Source organism: Balaenoptera acutorostrata, chromosome 1 (assembly GCF_949987535.1).
Source record: "Balaenoptera acutorostrata chromosome 1, mBalAcu1.1, whole genome shotgun sequence".
NCBI classification, from domain to species: Eukaryota; Metazoa; Chordata; class Mammalia; order Artiodactyla; family Balaenopteridae; genus Balaenoptera; species Balaenoptera acutorostrata.
The window spans coordinates 23,764,502-23,789,787 of record NC_080064.1 but is presented as its reverse complement, the minus strand read 5'-3'; the positions used below and the strand labels follow the sequence as shown (position 1 = coordinate 23,789,787).

Below are 25,286 nucleotides of genomic sequence, written 5' to 3'. Positions count from 1 at the left end.
ACATGGTCTGGAATGGCTGGAGGATCGGGTGCCTGTTTCAGGGGTGGAGCAGAGGTGAGACATGAGGCTGGAGAGGCTGATGCCTGGGATCCCTTCTCCCTGTTTTCCCATAAAAGATGCCTACAGGACTTCTTTCCATGTGTGAGTTACAACATGGGCTTAGATCATGTCCCTGCTGTTCCCTCTGCCAGGAGCCCAGCTCCCTGCTCTGCAGGGGAAATTCCACTGATCTTCCAAGGCCCTGCCCTTATGAATTCCTGACCCCTTCCTCCTCCCAACCACCGGGTAACGTGACACCCCCCTCCTCAGGGTTCCCATAACCCTGATACACATCTCTGACTCATTCCCCAAAGGTAAACATTGTGTCTTCGTCCTTTTTTTTAATTTCCATAATCTACCACAGGGCTTGGTGCATCACTGACATTCATACTTTTTCTGATTGAATAAGTAATTTCTACTTGAAACATGTGGCGTGATGGGCAGAACACAGCTCATGGTCATGAGAACTGGGTAGGGAGTCAGACAGACCTAAGGTCAAATCCAGACTCTGGCATTACCTCTCACACCTGAGTTTCTATGGTAAAATGGGGATAACAACCCATTTATCCATTCAGCAACTATCTATTGAATAACTACTATACACCTAGCTCTGTGCTAGACACAGGGCCACAGCAGAGATCAGCACAGCCCCTGCCCTCTCCTCAGGTGATCAACAGTCCAGCTGGGTCATGGCTCACAGATGTTAAATAGCCACTAACTGATATATGATTATAGGGTTTGATGAACTATGTAAAATAATTAATGATACAATGATCAGTGAGAGTCAGGGACCTCATTTGGATTGGGGGAGGGGTGGCTGGAGGCTGGTGGGCAGAAGTGGCAAGTTGCTAGAGCCAAGCCAGGCAGAGGGCCTGGGGGTGGGGGTGCTAAGGGGAGAGACCAATGAGCTTTAGGGGGCTTGGGTGCAGTGGGGCAAGATGCACTTATGGAACAGCCAGAGGCTAGCGAGGCTGGAGAGGGTCAGTGAGAGACAAGACAAGCAGTGAACTCAGGGCGGGGGGTAGAGGGCGGATCGTGGGGCATGGACAGAGCAGGGAGAGCTGTGTCCTAAGGCAAGGAGACCGTCTGTGACCCGAGCCTATCGCTGGTGCATTTACTCTGGGCCCTTGATTTTCCGTGGCTGATGTGGCCCTACTGTTGCTGTGTGGCAGCTGTGGTGACTGTGGTGACTATACTGTGACCTCTGGACATGGCCATGCTGGCCTGGCTGCTGGGCAAGGAGGCAGCCGCTCAGGAAGGAGGCCAGACATCTGCTCTAGGGAGAAGCACCCTCCCAGCTTCTGCCCTGTCCTCTCCCTTGCTGCCTCTTGGGGCCACTCTTACCCACCTATCACCAAGGAGGCACAGGGTAGTGGCTCAGGCTTTGAGCTCTGGAGCCAAACAGACAAGAATTCAAATCCCAGCTCTCACTGCTACGTGCTGTGTGACTTCAGGCAAGTCACTTGGCCTCTCTGAGTCTCATTTACCTTCTCTGTTAAACAAGTATATCTCGCGAGGTTAAATGAGATAAAATATGTGAGTGCCTAGTAACATGCCAGGTATACAGAAATCACTCAATAGTTGCTCACTGTTGGTAGTGTGACTAGTATTCAATGCAGGCCCAGCACCTGGGGCCTGGGGAGCATTTGATGCAGGTGGGCGGCTGACATCAGCTGGAACCATATTCTCTCTCCTGCCGGCCAAAGCTGACTTGGGCCTCAGCCTCTGTCCTGTTCTGTGCTCCAACCCTCCCTGCCAGGGCTCCCAGGGCTCTGCTCATGATTCCACCCCTGAGCTCCATCCTCCTGCCTAAAAAGCTCCTGAGATGCAGATCCTTCATCTGCACACCTGTGTCTCCCCTGAATCCCACCTCCCTGCAGCCTCCTAACTAACCGCTGAGCTGCCACAGGCAGGTGTCTGGGCCTTGGCCCTGCCCTGAGCGTCTCCTCCCCAGCCCACCACCACCCCATTCCCCTGCTGGCCCAGGTCCCCATCCTGCTAGCAGAGCAGGGAGTGACGTGGAGAAGGGAGGCAGGTCCCAAGGGTAAGATGTGTCAACATCCATGCCTTTCTGATCCCTGGCTCTGTACGATCTCAGAACAAAGATGTTAGTTGACAGGCCTCTGGGATCGCCCCAAACTTCAGAAAATTGGAATAAAATATAACCATATGGGTGTACTCCATACAGATGGCTAAATGAGAAGACAAGAACTGATGGGAAAGTTCTCTGCCTCCTCCTTCTTGGCTCCCCCAGCTCTCACAGAGAGCAGCTTAGTGACGTTCTGCTGCTCCAAGGATGAGACGCAACTCCAGCCTAGCCAGACCCCTCCTCTCTCCAGCTTCAACTGCCCCACCACCCCTGACCCCAAATCTTTACACCTCAGTCATGCAGGCCTTCAAAATGTCTGTGCTCCCTCCCACCTCAGGGCCTTTGCACATGCTCTTCCCTCCATCAGGAACACACTTCTCTTTTTGCCCAGTTAAGACAACTAGCGTGTTCCAAAGTAGGGGGTGACCCTGAAAGTGGGGTGAATTATAGGGTCCATTCCTGGCTGGTGGGGAACCAAGACTCTGGAAGGGCCCTGCTCACTCCTGGCCGGCATCCTCTGGGGAGAGGAGGACTTGCATTCATAAGCTTCCTTGAACTTTCTTTAAATTATAGTTTCAGAGACCATCTTATCAATGTGTAACCTAAAAAATTGGTTCATAACATGTCCCTTTTGTGTAACATGCACAGTTATGGTGAGAGAGACGGGGGGCTGTTCCCCCCTCCTCCCTCCAGCTCCCCCTTGGCCTGCAGTCGAGCCCCCCTGGACACCCCATGAGTCTGTGAGATCAGACGTGACTCTGCCATCTGGTTCTGGGTGGATTTGGGAACATTGAGCAGGGTCTTGCTAAATTGCCCCCAGGCTCAGCTTCTGAGAAGTTCTTCTTTCAAAGCCTCCTCTGTTGGGGAGTGGACCGTGCCAGTTTCCCTTGGAACACAGAGCTTATTTCACTCACCTGTGCCCCCGCTCAGGGCCAAGAACAGTGCCGGCGCTTAATAAGAACTTAGAAAATCTCTGGTTGAATTGGACAGAACGTGAAACAGGAAGTGAACAAGCTTTCAAGGGGTGCATCAGAGCATGGAAAGCAACTGTTTGTAAATTAAAATCCTTTTCTTGGCCCCTGGAGAGTATAGCGCTTTCAAGGAGGCCTTTGACCAATACTTGGATAAAGTGCAGAATTTCTTTCAACTGTAAATAGTCCTGACTCAGGAAGCTGGATCCTTCCAACATCCACACACACACACACACACACACACACACATACACCTCTCTCACTATATATAATGAGTCGATCATAATTATTCATGGATTCCATATTTGAAATTTTGCCTGCTTGCTAAAATTTATTTGTAACCCCAGATCAATACTTAAGGTACTTTTGCTGTCATTCATGTACATGCACAAAGCAGGGAAAAATTTGAGTGACCCAATGCCAGCTGAGTCAAACAAAGCAATGCTCTGCCATCTTGTTTCAGCTCTCATTCTGTAAACTAGTGTCTTTTGCTCTATTTAGTGCCATGTTTTTTGCATTTTTGTGCTTTTTGTTGGTGATTTCTCTGTTTAAAACAGCCTCCAAGCACAGTGCTGAAGTGCAAGAGGGCTGTGATGTGTCTTACGGAGAAAATATGTGTGTGAGACAAGTTTCACTGAGGCATGGGTTTATAGCGCTGTTGGCTGTAAACTCAATGCTAATGAATCAACAACATATATTAAATAAGTTGTAGTTAAACAGAAACACCCATAAATCAAGGTTATATATTGATCCATTTACTTTTGTAGAAACTGCCATACTATTTTCCAGAGTGGCTGTATCATTTTATATTCCCATCATCAATGTATGAGGTAATCCATTTCTCCACATCCTCACAAGCATTTGCTGTTGTGATTAATTTTCATTTTATTCCTTCTGATAGGCATGTAGTGATAGTTCACTGTGGTTTTAATTCACATTTCCCTAATGGCTAATGACATGGAACATCTTTTCGTGTGCTTATTTTCCATCTGTATGTCCTCTTCAGCGAAATGTCTCTCCACATTATGGAAATAAGCAAAGATCAACCAAATGATAAAAGCAAAGGCTATTTATCCTGAGCTCACCAAAGCAAGGGAGTCAGCCACCATCACTTGTGTTTTGGCAGAGACTCAAAAGAAGGCAGAGGAGTGGGAAAGCTTTATACTGGAAAAAAGGGAAGGCTTCAGATACACCCTTTTGGAGGCTGTTGTCCTGGGAGAGATGCAGACAGGCTGACTAGAAGCAGGGCATCCCCTGTAATTGGGTAGGGGGGGCATATTTGGCTTTCTCTTCCTAAGTTGGAAGCAGAAACAAAAATTGAGGAAGCTGTCAGTTACTAACAAAGTCCTAACCCTTTGGGGCCACGTATTACAGAAGCTGTTGTTTAGCCTCCTAGATGGTCACTAGAGATAGCAATCTGGCTTCCGGCAAGTCTGACTGACAGCAGGCTGGCTTCCTGGGCTATTTATTGTAGGTAAGAGATTGGCTTCCTGGGCAGGTTGCTGCAGGTTGTGGGTCAAAGTTCTGTTTTTCTCTATGGCAGGCCCATGGTCCAGTTGTATATTCAGTCTCTCAGTGTCTTTTGTGCATTTTTAATTGGCTTTAATTGTATTGAGCTCTTCACTTAGCCCTAGATCCCAAAGGTTTTCTTCTATGTTTCTTTCTGAAACTTTTATAGTTTTATGGTTTACATTTAAGTCTGTGATCCATTTTGAGTTGATTTTGAGGTTTCAGTAAGATGTGGTTTATGGATGCCTATTGGTCCAGCAAAATTCGTTGAAAGGGCTATTTTTCCTCCATTGAATTACTTCTGCACCTTTGTCAAAAATCAGCTGGGCGTATATATTCACGGGTCTGTTTCTGGGTCTCTATTCTGTTCCATTGATGTCTGTGTCTATCTGTCCACCAATACCATGCTGTTGTGATTACTACAGGTATATAGAAAGCCTTAACATCAGGTAGAATGATTCCTCTCACTTTATCCTTTTAAAAAAAATGTTTTAGCTGTTCTATTCCCTATCCTTTTCCATATAAAGTTTAGAATAAGCTTGTCTATGTCTACAAAAGACTTTCCTGGGATTTTGATAGGAAATGCATTAAAACTATAGATCAATTTGGGGGATAATTGTCATCTTTGCTATGTGGAATCTTCCAGTCTGAACATTGTATGTCTTTTCATTTATTTAGGTCTTCTTTGGTTTCTGCCATCAGCATTTTGTAAATGTCAGGATCATACACAGGTTTTGTTGCATTGATACCTGAGAACTCAATTTTCTTTCGGGAAACTGTAAATTGCATTGTGTTTATAATTTTGGTTTCCACATTTTTGTCGCTAGTAGAGAGAAACGTGATTGAGTTTTGTGTGTTGATCTTGTATACTGTGACCTTGTTGAACTCACTTTCCAGTTATAGAATTTTTTTAATAGACTTTTTTTTTTTGAGATGTTTTAGGTTCACGGCAAAATTGAGCAGAAGATATACAGATTTCCCTTATACTCCCTCCCCCCCCATATTCATAGTCTCCCCATTATCAACATCCCCCACCAGAGTGGTACATGTTTTACAGTTGATGAACCTGCATAGACACATCATTATCACCCAGAGTCCATAGTTTACATTACTATTTACTCTTGGTCTTATACGTTCTATGAGTTTGGACAAATGTGCAATGGCGTGTATGCACCATTATAGCATCACTGCTCTAAAACCCTCTGTGCTCCACCTATTCACCCCTCCCTCCCCTCTAAACCCTGGAAACCACTGATCTTTTTACTGTCTCCACACTTTTGCCTTTCCAAAATGTCACATAGTTGGATTCGTATAGTGTGTAGCCTTTCGCAGTGACTTCTTTCACTCAGTAATATGTCCTTCAAGTTTCCTCCATGCCTTTTCATGGCTTGACAGCTCATTTCTTTTTAGTGCTGAATGGTAATACCACAGTTTGTCCAGTCATTCACGGAAAGACATCTCAGTTGCTTACAAGTTTTGGCAAAGATGGATAAAGCTTCTATAAACATCCGTGTGTAGGTTTTTATGCGGATGTAAGTTTTTAACTACTTTGGGTAAATACCAAGGAGTGCAATTGTTGGATAGTATAGTAAGAGTATGTTTTCTTTTGTAAGATACTGCCAAACTGTCTTCCATAGTGGCTGTGCCAGTTTGCATTGCCACAAGCAGTGAATGAGAGTCACTGTTGACCTACATTCTCACCAGCATTTGTTGTTGTCAGTGTTTTGGATTTTGTCCATTCTAAAAGGTGTGCAGTGGTACCTCACTGTTGATTTAATTTCCCTGATGACATACAGTGTGGAGCATATTTTCATATACTTGTTTTGCATTTGTATATTTTCTTTGGTGAGGTGTCTGTTAAGGTCTTTGGCCCATTTTTTAAATTGGGTTGTTTGTTTTCTTATTGTTGAGTTTTAAGCATTCTTTGTATGTTTTGGATAACAGTACTTTATCACGTGTGTCTTTTGCAATTTTCTCCAAGTCTGTAGCTTGTCTTTTCATTCTCTTGACAGTATCTTTTGTAGAGCAGAGATTTTTAATTTTTAATGAAGACTGGCTTATCAGTTCTTTCTTTCATGAATTTTGTCTTTGGTGTTATATCTAAAAAGTCATCACCAAACAAAAGGTCATCTAGATTTTCACCTATGTTGTATCCTAGGAATTTTATAGTTTTGCATTTTACACTTAGGTCTGTGATCCATTTTGAGATTATTTTTGTGAAAGGTGGAAAATCTGTGTCTAGATTCATTTTTCACCTTTTTGTATGTGGATGTCTAGTTGTTCTGACACAATTTATTGAAAAGACTGTCTTTCCTCATTGTGTTGTCTTTGCTTCTTTGCCAAAGATCAGTTGGCTGTATTTATGGGGGTATATTTCTGGGTTCTCTAGTCTCTTCCATTGGTCTATTTGTCTATTCTTTCAGCAATAGCACATTGTCTTGATGACTGTAGCTTTATAGTATGTCTTAAAGTTGGGTAGCATCAATCCTCCAACTTTGTTGTTCTCCTTCAATATTGTGTTAGCTATTCTGGGTCTATTGACTCTTCATATAGGCTTTAGAATAAATTGGTTGATATCCACAAAATAACTTTTTGAGATTTTGATTAGTTTTGCATTGAATCTATAGATCAAGTTGGGAAGAAGTGACATCTTAATAGTATTGAATCTTCCTATGCATGAACATGGAATAGCTCTCCATTTATTTAGTTCTTTGAATTCTTTAATCAGAGTTTTGGTTTTCCTCATACAGATCTTGTATATATTTTATTAGATTTATACCCAAGTATTTCCTTTTGGGGGTGTGAATGTAAATGGTACTGTGATTTTTATTTCAAAGTCTATAAGTTCATTGTTGGTACATAGGAAAGTGATTGATTTTTATGTATTCATCTTGCATCTTGCAATCTTACTATACTGTAATCACTTCTTAGTTCCAGGAGGGTTTGTTTGTTTTTCTTTTGTTTGTTTTGGGTTTTTTGGTTTTTTATTTTTTATTTTTTTGTCAATTTGTTAGATTTTCTATGTGGACAATCAGGTCATCTGTGAAATAAGACATTTTAATTTCTGCTTTCTAAATCCATATACCTTTTATTTCATTTTCTTGTCTTACTCCATTAGGTAAGACTACCAGTACAGCGTTGAAAAGCAGTGGTGAGAGGAGACATTCTTGACTTCTCAGTGGAAAAGCCTCAAGTTTCTCACTGGTAAGTATGATGTTAGCACTAGGTTTTTTTAATAGATATTCTTTATCAAATTGAAGAATTTCCCCTCTATTCCTAGTTTACTGAGAGTTTTTATCACGAATGGCTGTTGCATTTTGTCAAATGATGTCTCTGCATCTATTGATATGATCATGTGAGTTTTCTTCTTTAGCCTATTGATGTAATGGAGTACATTAATTGATTTTTGAGTGGTGAAACATAAATTTTTGATTTATGCCTGGGATAAATCCTACTTTGTTGTGGTATATAATTCTTTTTACATATTGTTGGATTCTATTTCCTTATATTTGGTTGAGGATTTTTGCATCTATGTTCATGAGAGATATTGGTGTGTAGTTTTCTTTTCTTGTGATGTCTTTGTCTACTTTTGGTATTAGGGTGATGCTGGCCTCATAGACTAGGTTTGGAAGTATTCCATCTGCTTGTATTCTCTGAATGAGATTGTAGAGAATTGGTATAATTTTTTCCTTAAATGTTTGGTATACTTCACCGGGGAACCGTCTGAGCCTGGTGCTTTCTGTTTTGGAAGGTTATTAATTATTGATTCAATTTCTTTAATAGATATAAGCCTATTAAGATCATCTGTTTCTTCTTGTGTGAGCCTTGGCAGATTGTGTATTTCAAGGAATTGGTCCATTTCTTCTAGGTTATCAAATTTGTGGGCATGGACTTGTTCATAGTATTTCTTTATTATCTTTTTTTCATGTCCATGGGATCTGTAGTGATGTCCCCTCTTTCATATCTCATATTACTAATTTGTGCCTTCTCTCTTTTTTTCTTTGTTAGCTTAGTTAGAAGTTTATTGATGTTATTGATCTTTTCAAAGAAACATCTTTTGGTTTTATTGATTTCTCTATTGATTTCCTGTTTTTAATTCCATTGATTCTGCCCTAATTTTAATTATTTCTTTCTTCTGTTCCTTTGGGTTTTATTTGCTCTTCTTTTTCTAGTTTTTTAAGGTGGAAACTTTGATTGATTTTAGATTTGTCTTCTTTTCTAATATACACATTCATTGCTATACATTTCCCTCTAAGCAATACTTTCACTGTATCTAACAAATTTTGATAAGTTCTATTTTCATTTTTATTTAATTCAAAATATTGTTTAATTCCTCAAGCTTTCTCCTTTGACTCGTGTGTTATTTAAAAGTATTTTGTTTAATCTTCAAGTATTTGGAGATTTTCCAGCTACATTTCTGCTCTTGGTTTCTAGTTTAATCCCACTGTGGCCTGAGAGCAGACGTTATATGATTTCTATTCTTTTAAATGCATTAAGGTATGTATTATGGCCCCAAATGTTGTCTATTTTGGTGAATGGTTCATGTGAGTTTGACAAAAATGTGTATTCTGCTGTTGTTGGATGAAGTAGTCTATAGATATGCATTATATCCAGTTGGTGGTATAGTTGAATTAAATTATGTCCTTACTGATTTTATGCCTGTTGCACATGTCCATTTTGACAGAGGAGTGTTGAAGTCTACAGTTATAACAGTGAATTCATCTACTTCTTGCAGTTCCATCATTTTTGGTTTCACATAACTTGATCCTCTGTTATGAGGTGCATACACATTAAGAATTGTTATGTCTTCTTGGAGAATTGACTCCTTCATATTATGCAATGTCTTCTTTTATCCCTGATACCTTTCCTTGAACTAAAGTCTGCTCTATCTAAAATTAATATAGCTATTCTGGTTTTTTTTTTTATTAATGCCAGCATGGTATATCTTTCTTCATCCCTTTACTTTTAATCTTTATATTTAAAAATAGGTTTCTTGTAGACAACAGCTATCAGTTAATTTTAAAATAGGAAAAGAATAGAGAAAATCAATGAAATGAAAAGCTGGTAATTTGGGAAAATTTAACAAATTAATAAAATTCTAGAAAGACTGACAAAGATAAACAGAGGACACAAATAATCAATTTCAGGAATGAAATGGGGGATGTTATTACATATCTTACAGCCACTAGAATTATAGTAAGGTAATAATACGAACAACTTCATGCACATAAATTTACAATTAGAAGAAATTAACCAATTTTGTGAAAACCACAAACTATCAAAACTCAACCAAGATGAAATAGACAATCTGAATAGTCCTATAACAATTAAAGAAATTGAATTCATAATTTAAAAGCTCCCCCAAAAGAAAATCCCCAGGAGTAGATGGTTTCACTTAAGAATTCTATCAAATAATTAAAGAATTAACACCAATTTCACACAATCATTTTGAGAAAATAGAATAGGAGAGGGCACTTCATGACTCATTTTATGAGGCCAGAATTACCTTGATACCAAAACCACTCAAAGACAGTACAAAAATGAAAATTATAGACCAATATCATTCATGAGCTTAGATACAAAAATCCTCAACAAAGTATCAGAAAATTGAATCCAGTAATGTATAAAAACAATTATAAACTTTGACCATGTAGGATATATCCTAAGTGTGAAAGTCTAGTTCAATTTTAAAAAATCAATCAATGTAATCCACCATATCATCAGGCTAAAGAAGAAAAATTATATGATTGTATACATTGATGGGCAAACATTTGATAAAGTTGAATGCCTATTCATGATATAAATATTCAGCACACTAGGAATACAGTGTGCTGAATTTCTTCAATGTAATAAAAGCATCTACCAAACAATAACAAAAACAACAAACCCTACAGCTAACATTGTATTTGATGGTGAAGGACAATACTTTCACCTTAAGATTGGGAACAAGGCAAGGAGGTGTGGTCTCACCTTATTCAACATAGTATTGGAAGTTCTAGCCAGTGCAATAAGGCAAGAAAAATAAAGAAAAGCATACAAACAGGTAAGGAAGGAATAAAACTGTCCCTACTTGTGGATGACATGATTGTCTACATAAAAAACCCCAAGAAATCTAAAACAAACAAACAAACAAAACAAAGCAAAACAACATTAACAAAAAACTTGCAGAGACTTCCAATTTCCAATCCAACACGTAAGAAGCTGGAAGTCACGACTCTATCTTCATTGGCACAGGGCAAGGAGACTAGAGTGACAAATAATCTTGCCTCACAAACCCACCTCATTCTGCCTTGTTACTGCCAGCTGGGAGTGGAAGCTCAGCTCTTCACTGAGCCCCATGGAAACAAGAAAATGTAGGGGAGACCAGAAAGCTGACTAACACTGCCTCACATTCCCTCACTCAACCTTGCTGCTGCCCAATGTGTCCATCTCTCCATTGTTCCCTGCTGAGACCAGAGTGTGGTGGCTGGTGAATGGAGTGCTGACTAACCCTGCTTCACATTACCTCATTCAATCATACTGATGCTAGATAGAGGTGGAAGTTCTGCTCACCACTGGACGCTGCTGACACCACCAGAGGGGAAATCAGAGCACCACCACCCACTTTTCAGGTGTGTGGGGAAAGTGGAAGATCATCTCCCTGTTTGCCCTGTTGATATCATAAGAATGTGGGTTGTTTTCCCATTGATGTTCGGTTAGATCAGGTGGCATGGCCCCAAAATTTTCTTGTATGTTAGACAACCCTTACCCCTGTTACTTGCCTAGGGAAAAATAGGATTTTTTCTTATAAATAAATCTTGGAATTTATTTTTTTGCCTATGCCTGTTCATTGTTCCAGGTTGGAGACATCTACAGAACTCTGTCTAGGGTATATAAGACACAATAAGAGAACTCAAAGAACTCACCACCATGTTATTTCTAAAGTCTTGTGGTTCTGGTAAGTCTGCTTCCTTCTTTCCACCTTCCAGAGTGTTCCTTTGAGTTTTTCTTGAATTATGTCCAGAGATTTTAGTTGTCAGAGGGAATACCTGGGTGAAATGAGGCTACTCCATCTAGGCCAGAACCAGAGGTCTTTACATAAGCTTTAGATAGAATGAGTTTTAGACAGACATTGACGATCATTTCATATCCTCTTCTCTCTGTGCTGACATGTGCTCTTTCTACCAGAAGGTCACTCAGAATCTTGTAAGACTTTGTTTAAGAACAATATACATTATCTGTGTCAGTTTCAAAGCATGTCTGCAAATTCTTTGACACTCCTTCAACAGAAGGATAAGGTCTATGCCACTTCATCTTAAACCTAGAGTAAGTTTACTGTCTGGTCAATCAATAGAATACAAAAGTGACACTATATGACTTCCAGGCTAGGTCATAGAAGATAATAAAGCTTTCTCTTGGTTCTTAGGAACATTCATGCTAGAGCCTTGAGCTGCCATATAAATATTCTGACTGCCCTGAGGCCTTTATCATGAGCAAATTCAAGCTCATCCACCGAAAGAGACCGCATGGAGAAGTTTTGAGACAGCAAGAGGGGAAGAAAAAAAATGCCTAGCCAGTCCCCAGATGTTACTCTTCCACCCCCACTCCAGCTCTACCCACAATCTAATTGCAACTGCATGAAGAGGGAGCAGGGAGATAGTAGGTAGGAATAAGGTTGGCAAGGTGGTTGGGGTCAGGGTAGGGGCTCAGTTCATGTAGGGCTGGGTGAGCCATTGTAAGGACCCTGGCTTCTTCCCTGACTGAAATGGAGTCACTGAAATGTTCTGAGTACATGATGGACATGATATGACAAGTTAACTAGGATCACACAGGGCCTTTTATGAAGAGCTGACTCTTAGAGGAAAAAGGAAACAAGGAGGGCAGTTAAGAAGCTATTGCAATAATTCAAGACAGAGATGATGTGACTGGGATGGGGGACCAGGGAGGTAGCTGTGGAGTCGAGAAGTGGTCAAGTTCTGCAAATGTTTTGAAAAGCAGCCAGCATGTTTGCTGATAGATGTGGTATGGGATGTGATAGGTCAAGCATGACTCCAGGTTTCTGGCCTGAGAAACTGTGAGAATGGAGTTGCCTTAACTGAGCTAAGGGAGACAGTGGGAGCAGCAGGTTGGGAAGTGAGGCAGGTGAAGAACAGGACGTCAGTCGGGATGTGTGAAGGACATTGGACACCTGTTGGCCTCCCAGGTGGAGATGTTGTATAGACAGTTGGATGTATAAGCCTGGCATTCAGGAAGAGGTCTAGGCTGAGATGTAAATTTGGGATCCACCAGTATATGAATGGCTTGTAATGAATATGAATCTGATGAGGTCCCCAGGAGAGTGAGAGAGGATAAGGAGAAGAGGACCAAAGATGGAGCCCAGGGACAGCACAAGCTTACAAGTCGAGGATCCAAGAAGAAACCAGCAAAGGAGATGGAGAAAGACAGCCAGGGAAGTAGGAGAAAAACCAGGAGAGGATGGGAACAGAGGGGAGAGAGGGTTTCAAGGAGGAGAGAGTAATGGGCTGAGTAAGATGACAACTGAAAACTGATCGCTGGATGTGACAGTGTGAGGTCATTGGTCACTTTCACAAGAGCAGTTTTGGATGAAGAGGTGGGGATGAAATCCTGATATGCGTGTGTTAAAAGAAAATTGGAGGAGAGAAGTAGGAAGTGATGAGTATAGATAATGCTTTCAAGAGGTTTGACCATAAAGATAAAGCAAAGAAATGTGTTTGTAGCAGGAGAGGTGGTTTTTCTTTTTAATTTTATTGTGTGTTTTATTCTTTGTGGCTGTAGAAATAAATACTGGCATGTTTGCACACTGATGGGAGTGATCCAATGGAGAGGGGAACTTTGCTAATGCAGAAGGAAGAAGAGAATTGCTGGGGTGATGTTCTTGAGCAGACCAGAAAGGATGGGATCTAATGCATAAATGGCTTTGGAAAGGGACATGTGAGTTTCAGACCTGTGATGAATTTTCCCAAGGGTCTCCCAACAATGTTGCACATCCTTCCACATATTTATCTGTGCCAAACCAAGACAGATAGAGTATTTTTGCATCATGCTGCTTGTATTTTTCAAGAAACTTGTTTTCTTTGTTCAAAACTATGTCATAGAGATTCTCCTATGTTAGTACATAGAGACCAAACTCAATCTTTTTAATGACTGCTTAGTATTCAGTAGCATGGATGCATCATTATTTATTTAACCAATCTCCTGTTGATGGACCTTTATGTTATCTCCAATGTTTTATTTGCTATTGCAAATAATGCTGTAGATAACCTCCTTGCATAAATGCATATCCTGGAGCGTTTCAGAATCACTAACTGCTAGAAGTAAAATTATTGGACCAAAAGCTAAGTGCCTTTTGAATTGTGATAGATGCTGCTCAAGTGTCCTCCACAAAGACTACTGCAGAGAACATCCCACTAGCAGTGCAGGAGTGTGACAAGTCAATAGCAGGTTTGTTTAAAGTGGGTCTCAACTTCAAAGTGTTGCCAGAACCGTAAGTGATACACCGCTGACCCCTCCTCTCCAGGCTGTGAGAATGTGCCAACCCCAGCTGGTCTGGGGAGCTGGAGAGGCAGAGAATTGGGACGGTGAGAGAAGAGAGAGCGGACAACACGGGGCAGGAGGGCAGATCTGGGGAGCTGCAGGGAGCCAGGCTCTAGCCTGATTCCTCAAGCCACTCCTGTGGGGTCCCGGGCAAGTGGCTCAGCCTCTCACTGCCTGATCACAACAAACATGCCTGCGTGGACCCAGGGAGGTAGCAAACATGAAAATGAGATTGTAAATGTTGGGGCGGAGACTGCAGGCTGCCCACCGATAGTCACCCTCTTCTTTCCTCCTGACACCACCCCTATTTTGTCCGGGACAACAATTTCCCCTACTTATAAACATTACATTTCCCCTTCTGTAGGCTGTCATGTAAGGCAGCTCAGGCCAATGAGATGGGAGCAGAAGTTCCTGGGGGCATTCTGGGAAATTCCGTGGACAGCCTGCCGCTGATCCTGAAAGGCGCCCCGAGGCCGTGGTGAGCAACCGCGATGCGACCTCAGGGGCGCCCGAGTGCGTGGAGGACATCGAGGGGAGATAAAGGAGGAGACTGAGCCAATGGCATATTGGAGCTGCTGGCCCTTCACCAGCCCCTTCCAGACACCTCGTTGGGTGAGAAAAGTAAGCCTCAGATTTGTCTACGCCTCTGGTTGGTCAGGTTCCCTTTACTCTCAGGAAGGCCGTCCCTGGAGTTTCCACTAATGCCACATGAGAACTTTCTGCAGTCTGGTAGCCTCTCCGGGTCGTATTATTTTTTTTTTTGGTGGGGGATGGATCAAGCCATTTTATTGAAGGGCTTCGGGGGAGGGTAGAAAGGCTGGGAGGACAATGAGATACGACGTCCTTCTCCCAGCCGGGACCTCCCCAGCTTCACAGTCACTGAAAGATCTTTGTTCACGTATTAAAGTGAGGGAATCAAACCAGGAGTGGGTATTTTTTTTAAATACATTTTTTATTTTTAGAAGAATTTATATTCACAGAAAAGTTTCAAAAAGAGTATAGGGAGTACCTTTGTACCGCTCACCCAGTTCCCTTGATGTTAACATCTGAGTAACTAGGGTTCATTTGTTAAAACTAGGAAACTAACATTGACACATCACTATTAAGTAAACTCAACTTTATCCTATTTTCAGTAGTTTTTCCTCTAATATCCTTTTTCTGTTGCATAATCCCATCCAGCATACCACATTACATTTAATCCTTGTATCTCCTTACTCCCCCCTCTGGTCTGTGACAGTTTCTCAGCCTTTCCTGTCCCGTATGACCTTGACAGTCTTGAGGAACTTTTTGCAGAATGCTCCTTAGTTTGAGTTGGCCTGATGTTTTCTTCATGACTAGACTGGGGGAGAATTGCACAGAGGTGAAGTGCCCTTCTCATCACATCATTTCTGGGGACACATGCTACCCACAGGATTTATCACTGTGATGTTAACATCCATCACGTGGTTAAGGTGATGTTTGCCAAGTTACTCCCCATTCACCCACTCCTGCCCTTCCCATGCTTGATTTTTTTGCAAGCAAATCATTGAGTGTGGCCCAAATTCAAGGGTTAGGGCGTTAAATTCTATTTCTTGGAGCAGGGAGTATAAATTCTTTGGAATTCTTCTGTAAGGAAGATGTGTCTCTCCTCTTCTATTTATTTATTCATTTATTTATTCATATCAGTATGGGCTCATGGATATTTATTTTATACTTTGGGTTTCAGTTTTAGTATTGCATCCTTTATCTTGTTTTTCAAATTGTATCATCTTTGGGGGGCTCTTTCAGGTTGCTTTGTCCCTTTGCCATGCTCCCATCGTTCTGTTTTTGAGCATTTCCTTACTTTCTTACAAGATGCCCCAGGCTCATCTTGTGTATTCCCTTCCTCAGTCCTAGAATCAGCCATTCCTCTAAGGATCTGTGGTTCCTTTCACTTTAGAATCATATTAGAAACCAATATCTGGGCACTAGACCAAGGGATTGTGAAGGTACTTTCAGCTCTAAAACTATAGGATTCTAGACTTAGGATAAAAGTGGTTCCAAAGTCATTCCATTATAGGGAGGATGAAATGAGATCTGCCATGTTCCATAAATATTTGTGTGAGCCGTGCCTGGTGGAGGAGTTGCCTATAACATCTTCCGCTGCTCCCACTTTTACCTCTTCATCATCACCATCCTTGGGGAGGGGTGATGGGCTCCTGCCTCACTCCAGAGACCAAATCCCCACCTCGGACCCTTGCCTGGTACCGAGGTCCCCATACCACAACTTGGGTCACAGCTTTGCTCCTGTGGGGCCACTCCTCCCCTCTTATCCCCTGTCTTGGCTTCCCCAGAAGCAGACCCCACGATAAGGATTGGAGGGTGAGTGGTTTATCGGGGAGGTGGTCCAGGTAGGCATCAGGAGGACTGGGGAAGTGAGACAGGGAAGGGAAGGAAGCCAGTAAGAGGTGCATATTGAGCAGGTGACTGCTGCGGCGGCAGGGCCTCAGTCCCGGGTTCGGGGCAATCCGGAAGGTGATGCAGAACACATCTCAGAGCTGCCCCCACTGGAGGGGAGGGGCAAGGAAATGGGAGGGTTTACATACAACCCCAACCTTCGCTGGCTGAGGGCTGGTCCTAGGCATCAACTCCCCAGCACCCCAGCTTGCTCTGTGTGCTGGCCAAGAGGAAGTCCTCAGAGGAAGCACCAAGGATACTTGAAATAGGAGACTCAGCAAGTCTGAGACGGGGGTGCCAAGGGGACAGCGGTGGAGCACCAGCAGCACCCCAGATTCCACAGCCTGGAGCCTTGTTCGGAGCCCGAGAGCAGGCGTCCTTGGTGGATGGAGCTGCTCCTGTCTGCATACTACCCAGTGCTGGACACCCGGCCTGGTCCATCCAGCCATCTCTCACTTGTCACCAGAATGTCAGGTTCTGTCTCCCATCACCTGTCACCTTCCTGTCTACCTTGGTGGAGGCACGTTGTCCAGATCCTCGCTGTTCCACGTCCAGGCCGTCTCAATGTTGACCCACCCTCCTGCTGCCAAGTGGTGCCCAGAGCTTCCTCAGGAGACCAGGGATGGGACGGGTGAGGGCTGGAAGCTAGGGATCCCTACCCCAGCTCAGCAAGTTGCCTGGGCACCATCTCAAGTCAACAGCCACTTGCTTCTCTGAGCTCCTGCTATGTGCCAGGCACCATGCCGAGAGCTTCCTGTGACCCTCACATCCTCCCTGTGAAGGAGCGTTCAACAGCTGTACCTTCTGGGTGGGAAAACTGAGGATCTGAGAGGTTAAGTCTCAGGCCCAGGGTCACCCACCTGTCCCTAAGGAGCCTTGAAGGGGACCCACATACATCCCACCCTCCCACCGCCCTTGTCTGCAGCGATGTGGTTTTCAGTAACCTCCAGGTATAACCCGTGCCTCAGTCCCCTTCCCAAATCCTGGCCATTGTTTACCTGGAATAAGCCTGGAGCTCCCACTAAGTCACTGTTAGAGATGGTCCCCAGGCTGGTGCCCAGCAGCAGACAGAGACTCTGTGTGAAATCCAGCCCTGCTCCCCGATTGTGACTTACTAACCTGACAATAATTAGTTCATTATGTCTAAAGTGCATCTGACTCCTCTGGAGGCTTTGCAGTAATTACAAGGTGGTACATTATTAAAAATGATTTATGGAGGCTAAACGTTTTGGACGAAGAGCTCAGTGACAAGATTGCTGGGCCACCATGAAAGAACTTGCCTGAAGTCACAGGTTGGATATGAACCAGGACCTGTGGCCGACTCCACCCCCGGCCCCTGACCACTGCCCTCACTGCCCCTCTGCTCCTGGGTGTCCATCTGTGCAGCTTTTAAGGCTCATGTCCTCAACCACCCTATGAGGGTGGGGCTGGTCAAATCACTGTCCCCCATCTACAGATGTGGAAACTGAGGCCCAGAGAAGGAAGGCAACTTGCCCAAAGCCACACAGCAGGGAGTTGGGGGATCCCCGTGTGCCTAACTCCTCCTCTAGGGCTGCCTTGCCTGCCCCCCACCGCCCTCCCCACAACAATCCTCAGAGGAAAGCACAGACTGAGGCCCCCTTCTCCCTGGGACGGGGGTGTCATGGGCTCACAGAAAAGCCCCCATTTGTGGTCTCTCCTGTCCTGGTGGCCAAACCCCTCTTTCTAGGTCTGCACCACATCCCCCCTTATCGTCCCCCCACCGAGCCCCGGGGCTGTCACTTCCCTAATGTACCCGCTTTACTTATTACCTTCAAGGAAGACTTCAGCCAGGAGGCAAACACAGAACACCTGCTTCTGATGATTGAAGGCATCCTGCCTCCCTCGAACGCAAAGGGAACCCCTGCAGCCCCTGCAGTAACACACCATTAACCTCTGCCAGGGCTGGACAGCCCCCGACACCCCGACACGGTGCATCCCCGTGCCCGTGCCCGCAGGCGCTGGGCCCTGCGCAGTTCCTCACAGTGGCTAGTGCGCCGGCTCGGGACGCACTATGCTTTGCACCCCGCTCTGCCGCTCACTAGGTGTAAGATTTAAATCCAGTCACCTGACCTCTCTGAATCTACTCTCCTTACCTCTAAAGTGGGAATGTTACTTACCTTCTCCAGAACTCAGTTTTCCCCTCAAAAAAATAGAGAAGTGAGTTCAATTATTTTGTAAGTCAGCAAGGACCTGGACCTTTTGCTGCTGTATCCCTGGCACCTCAAAAGTGGTAGGACGACAAAATGTTTTTGTGAAGCCATCCACCTGTCTTCTTGCTCCCATGCCCTCCCTTCACTGGGCGAGGTAGCAGACAGGGCTTGCTGAGCTGTGCGACAAAGGCCCATCTGGCCCTGAGGCCCAGGGGCAGGGATGTGGGGTTCAGCCAGAGGAGACTGGTGGGGCCCCTGCCATGTCTGTGCGGCCAGTCTGATTCCAGCAGCCCTGCGAGGGAGGGGCTGAAGCAGCCAGGGAACCTCACCTAACGGGGGTGGAGGCTGGTGAGAGCTGGGGAAGGAAGGGGGTGAGCTTGGAGTTAAGGGTCTGAATGACCAGCAGGAAGGAACCAAGCAAGACTCAGCTGCTCAGTCACCCCTGGGACTGGGGACGACCCGAGGATGAGGGGAACGTGTGTGCTTCCTCTCCTGTGAGATCAGGGTGGGCCTGGACCACCTCCAGGTCTCCGCCTCCCCCAAGATGCCACAATTCTCCTTACTCCTCCCGGGGTCCCTTTCCCCTCACAGAGCCCTTGGGGCAGCAGGGGGAGGGGCACGCCCCCCGAGGCCCCAGGGCCACACGTGGAGGGTCCAGCAAGGCCCCCTGACTCCCAGTCCAGGGCCAGTGGTCTTCCACGCCCCCTGGAGGGTCAGATGGGAGGGTTCCCACCTGCCGGCTCCCTCAGAAGGGGAGGGCAGTGAGCTTGTGCCTCGAGGGCCTGCGCTTTCTCACGTCCTATCTGCATGTGGAGAAAATGAACTTGCAATGGGAGGCGCCCAGAATCCACTGTACAGATGAGGAAACTAGGTCTTGGAGAGGTCAAGTCATTTTCCCAGGATCCTACAGGCAGGCAGTGTCAGAGGTGGGATTCAAACGCAGCTCTTGGTAGCTGCAGAGGCTGAGCCCTTGGTGACAGAGCCTGGACCCTGGCGGTGGCCTGCGCTCTCCTGGACCCAGAGAGCCCCGGCAGCGCCCAGCCCGCTCCCTACCCTGAACTGTGGGAGCAGCTCGGTCATTTCCCAAAGACTCCGCCCTTTCCCAACCCCAGGCCTCCAGGTCTGAGCAAACCCTGTCCCTGTACTTCCTGACAGCCTACAAGACTGCGGCTGACCTGGGCCTGGGGCACGCCTGGCCTCCGTTAGGTGCCTCAGGGACCTAGCCCTGGGATGCTGGCCTTGCTCGTTTGTCTCATTGGCAGGTCTCTCCTGCTGCCGCAGAGCCCTCAGCTCCCCCAGGCTCCCCAGGAGAGCAGGAACAGACAGGCCACGCCCCCCAGAACACAAAATGCCCAACTCTGCCAACAGGACAGCTGCCCAGAAGGCTGAGCCCATGCTGAGCAGAGCTGGAGGCCGGTGACCAACAGCGCAGACGCCCCAGCCAAGCTGTCTCTCCACCCGAGGGCAGGGTTGGGCTGAGTGGCAGTGACCCTGCAGATCCCATGGCCTGGTGGTAGCAGGAGGACAGTTGTCTCCAAACCCCACCCTCCCTTGATTGACAACCCAGCCCCAGCCAAAGACAACCCAATTTGTTGCATCTTCCCACACTTAGAAAAGCAGTAGGACGCTATTACCGGGTTGGGCGGGGCCGGTCGGGGAGGGGTTTGTGGGTGAGCCCTGGGTCCCCCGCCCGCTGAGGAGATGAATGAGGATGGGCTTCCTCTCATGGGGTCAGGCATAGACCTGACTAAGGTGCCAGCTATTCAACAGAAAAGAACGGTGGCATTTCTAAACCAATTTGTGGTGCACACTGTATAGTTCCTCAACCCCTTTTCTGCAGTTTGTGAGGAGAAGCTGGCAGACCTTTCTCTTCGTATCCAGCAAACTGAAACAACTCTCAATATTTTAGATGCAAAGTTGTCATCTATCCCAGGGCTAGATGATGCCATATTTGAAGTATCTCCTATAAGTGTCACTAGGATCACAAATGAAACACATTCTGAAACCACTGCAGAGCAATCACAGAACAGTTTACAGGACTCTGGACCACAGGAAAGTGAAGTAACACCAGAAAATATCTTAACTGTAGCCAAGGACATAAGATATGCCAGATATCTCAAAATGGTTCAAGTGGGTGTTCCAGTGATGGCAATAAGAAACAAAGTGATATCGGAAGGACTAGACCCAGATCTTCTTGAGAGGCCAGATGCCCCAGTGCCTGATGTAGAAGGTGAAAAAAATACAGAAGAAAGTTCAGACAGCGAATCTTCTTTTAGTGACTAAGTTTAATTTTGATAACAATTACATATACCTGTGTTGGTGCACATTTACATTCTATAAGAAAGAGAGCCTGAACTTTAACTCTTAGTCATAAAAACATCAAATGGCTACATATCCACCACCAAGCTTCCTCTGTGAAAAAATAAATAAATAAAGCATTTATAATAAAAAAAAAAAAAAGAAAAGCACTAAAATCTTTAGCTGAGATATGTGTGCCTCGTGACTAGCAACAACCTTCTACCAAGATGCGTGTGTGAGTGCATGTACCCCTTTTCCAAAACCACATATATGCTCACCTCCCCCTGCCTCTTCCAAGCAGTTCCTCAGAGCTCTCTGAGAGACTGTGTCCGGGGCTATAGTCCTCGGTAACTAGGTGTTCTCTTGCAATTGATCTTTCCATGAAGAGCATGCTTTGGGGACATGAAATAACCAGCAGAGAGCCTTAAATGAGTTACACTTGTCGACTGAAATAAAAATGCACCGAGTGAGAGCAGGTGCCCACGGTGAGGGGAACTCACACCCCTCCCTGAATACCTGGGCGAAGGGGGAGCACCAGCTCCAGATCAGAGGAGTCCCCACAGGTCTATGCCTGGTCCCTCGGGCTTGTGCCGACTCACAGTGGCAGGGCCTGCCTCTCCACAGGCAAGACTGGCAAGAGTTCCTAGGTCTTCACATCTCCTGCCTATGAGACCCATTCTGCCTAAGAGCCAAATTGAGGAGGGAGAGGGGCCAGAAGCAGACATTTTCCAGATGTCTGTACTTTGCAGGGGAAACAGACGCTGTCCATCTGGACCTGCTGATGTGAGATGCAACGTGGCCAGTGGGGAGGTCATGGCCCTTGGGCTCAGGCAGCCCCCGCTGTGGATCCAGGCTCCTTCGAGCTCTGTGACCCTGGCCAGGCACTCAGCATCTCTGGGCCTCAGCTTCTTCACCTGACACGTGAGGCTAATAACAACTGCCTCTCAGAGACAGTTTTATTTTTAGAGTCAAATGAGATCTCCAACATGATGGTCAACACATGTGCCTCCACGTGTCCATTACTTCATAAATCAGTGACGAGGAAAATGCAGAGGGTCAGCTAGAGGTTTGGATAGTTGGAAATAAACATTTCTACTTTTCCCCTCTCTTACCTCACCTTGGACCAGCTGACCTGGCCCTTTATACAGAACCCTCCTCTGGCCTAGGCATCTCTTCCATGCTGTCTGCCAGACTTTCTCTGTGTCATTCCCCGTGACTCTGCCTCTGTCTCCAGACGCTTCCCACTCTTCCCTCTCCCTGCCTTTGGGACTGGACTTTCTCCAGTGCCCTGGGCTCATTTGCCCCACTCACATGGAAGACCATGGCGAGGTCATCTCTGCCTTGAAACCAGGCGTGTGCCAGACCCCAAGGGAAGCTGTGTGGGATATGGGTGTTGGGCTGCACATCAGGAAGGGCACCTCTGCTCCTCTGCCTCCCGCCTGCCTGGCCCTTCCCCAAAGCCCAAGTCCAGTTGGATGGACCAGGAGCTCAGCTCACAGCAGGCACACCGTGTGCTGGAACTCCAGTTCACTCAGAACTAAAGCTGGCCCTGGGGGTTCACAGCGGGTGTGCTCCTGGGCCGTAGGGAAGCCAGGGTCTCTCCTAAACCCTGCGATCAGTGTGCCTTGTATGGTAGTGAAGAGAGAGCTTCTCCACACAGCTTTAATTGAGGAATTACAGGGTCCTGGAGGATGGAGTCGGGAGGCTTTGAAGACAGACCACCAGGAGGGTGAGGCTGGGGGTGGGAGTGGGGGGCTGGGAGAGGAAGCCTCCCCCAGGGTCACCCAACCTAGATCTCAGTCTCAGCTCTCCCTCCCACTCACTCATGACCTCCTTCCCACTCACTCATGACCTCCCTCCCACTCACTCATGACCTTAAGTTGGGCAAGCCCCTTAATTCCTCTGAGCCTCAGTTTCCCTGGGATTCTGTGAGGGTTGCATGAATATAATGCATGTGAAAGTCCCAACACAGCACTCGGCTTAGTAAAGATGGACTCTAATCAAACCTCGTCCACTGTGATGAGGAGACCTGGGGCCAGGACCCAGTGTCCTGATGCCTGGACTCTGACCCTCCTGCCCTCCCTCCTGTTCTAGAGGCTAATCCCAGCATCCCTCCCTTTGGACCCAACAATGAGTCATGTCACACACATGGTGCCTCCCTTGGCCATGTGGCCTTCACAGCATTCAAAGATGCCGGGATTCATCAGGGCACCGCTCCCCGGGATGACAGCAGCTCCACACCAGCTCCTTTCCCATCTCCCTCCCTCCCTCGAGATTCCACATCCTTGGGATAATAGCTGAGTGCATTGGCGGAGAGTTTCTAATGGCTGGTTGGGTCCCTCGAGGGCTAGTGCTCATTCCCTATAATGACATTCATCAGTCTGTCTGACATCAATACTGTTCTCAGGTTAATATGTTTAACTTAATGAGGCATTATTTTCAGTTAGAAAACTCCTGAAGAAGAGTGATTTCTCCTGATGAACTAAGCTGATGAATGGATTAATACCAGGCTTGAACAAGCTGACCAAGAAAATGAATCTAACCGGCTTTGTTTTCTTCTTTAGTGATGGGCTGTGCTTAAATTAATTCGTGTAAAACTGCCCATTTCTTAGAGGAAGAAACAGGAAGAAGACCCCACTTGGCTCTGTGATTTGTCCTCCATGTGCCTGTTGTTTCCCTCCCCCCGACCCCCAGCCCCAGCTCCAAAGAGAGAAAAGAGCAAGGACCAGGATGTGAAAGGAGGGAAGGAGAGGAGTGCCTGAAATTGTGCAGCAGGAGGGGCCAGAGTGTGAAAGGGGGGCTCTCACGTGGCTACAGAGGCCACAAGCACAGTGGACGCAGCTGGAGCCGGCTGGCCCATCTCTGTCATTGCCGGCTTTGTGGGGTTCACCGCTGTAGCCCCAGTGTACAGCACCTAGTGGGCACTCAGTAGGTATTTGTCACATGATTGCAGTAGGTGCTCAACACAGATAGCTCTTACTGTAATTCAAGGGATCATGTGACCTCAAGAGGGAGCAGGTGCCCAGATACATCTGGTGGGTGAGCCAGATGACTCCGGACCCAAGGGTCAAGGATGACCCAAAGGTCAATTTCCTTTGACGATTTGACCCATCACTCTCCCCATGGGCACTTAGAGCCAGCCAAGAAGTGCCAGCCAGCCAGGATGCAGTTTCCTTCCTCCCAGGCTGAGGGCACCCAGGCCATGCCAGTTCACTGCCTGCCCCCCTCCTAAACCAGAAAACAGAGAGGGGCTTAGCACCCTCTCTGCACCCATTCTGCTTGCTCAATGGCCAAAATTCACTCTGAGAGCAAGACCGTCCCTTTTTGTGGTGTCCATAGGCAGGGGTAGGATGGGATCTACAGGCAAGCAGAGCTGTGGAATCAGAGAGACCAGTTGGGCAGCTTGGACATAATCCAGGCAGGAGGCAATGGTGGGAGCATAAATAAGCCTCCACATTGCAGGTTTGCAGTGAATGTTTGTCTGAAGCCCCCAGCACCACTCCTGGCACATAGTAGGCCCTCAGGAGATGGTAGCTATTATTAGTAGTCCATGTCGGAAATGACAGAGCTGAAATATAATCTCTCAGCTGCCTAGCCTCGTGTGCCCTGGCCCAGGAGCTGTGTACAGTCTCTTCAAGGAGATGAAAATGGCAAACTCAGGCTGCGAAGGGAATTTGCCGGTGATGAGTTGCGGAAAATTGGGTCTTTGCAGCAGTGGAGAAAGACCAGAGGGTGGGATTAGATACGTGACAAACACCAAACTTTCACACGTTCCCCATGTGTTCACACGGCACAGACCCAGAACATTTTGAAGGAAGGTAACCTTTAAAGGCTATGTTCTCTTTCTCAATTTAAATGAAGTAAGTGTAGGCACTGAAGTGCATATATGGTGACTGAATCGTCCCAGGTCAAACCCTCTCCTCCTATAATATATCCTCCAGATGGGACTTTAGCGAGGTGTAATTACATCACGCATGCTCTGTTCACTGGGCAAGTGATCACATGCATTTCTTTTGCCTTGAGGCTGATGGGCACCTTCCATCTGCAAATGTGGCTTTTAAGTGTGTCTGTTTGGGGGAGGAGTTCTAAAAAAACAAAGACAGCCCCCCCCCCCCCCCGGAGCAAATCAGCCTCTGGCTTTTCAAAGGCAGCAGTTTCTGTTTGCTGGTTTTGTTCTTGGTGAATGTTTCTGGCAGAGAATTCAGAAGTGAGGTCAGAGGTCACCTCAATCTGAGCAGAGGCCTGGGTGGGGCTTGGGTC

General features: G+C 46.1%; 1 pseudogene; it reads left to right on the top strand.

The window, feature by feature from the left end:
- The first annotated feature begins 20,377 nt into the window (after window positions 1-20,377).
- On the top strand, window positions 20,378-21,145 carry LOC103009469 (WASH complex subunit 3-like; annotated as a pseudogene).
- Window positions 21,146-25,286: the final 4,141 nt, after the last annotated feature.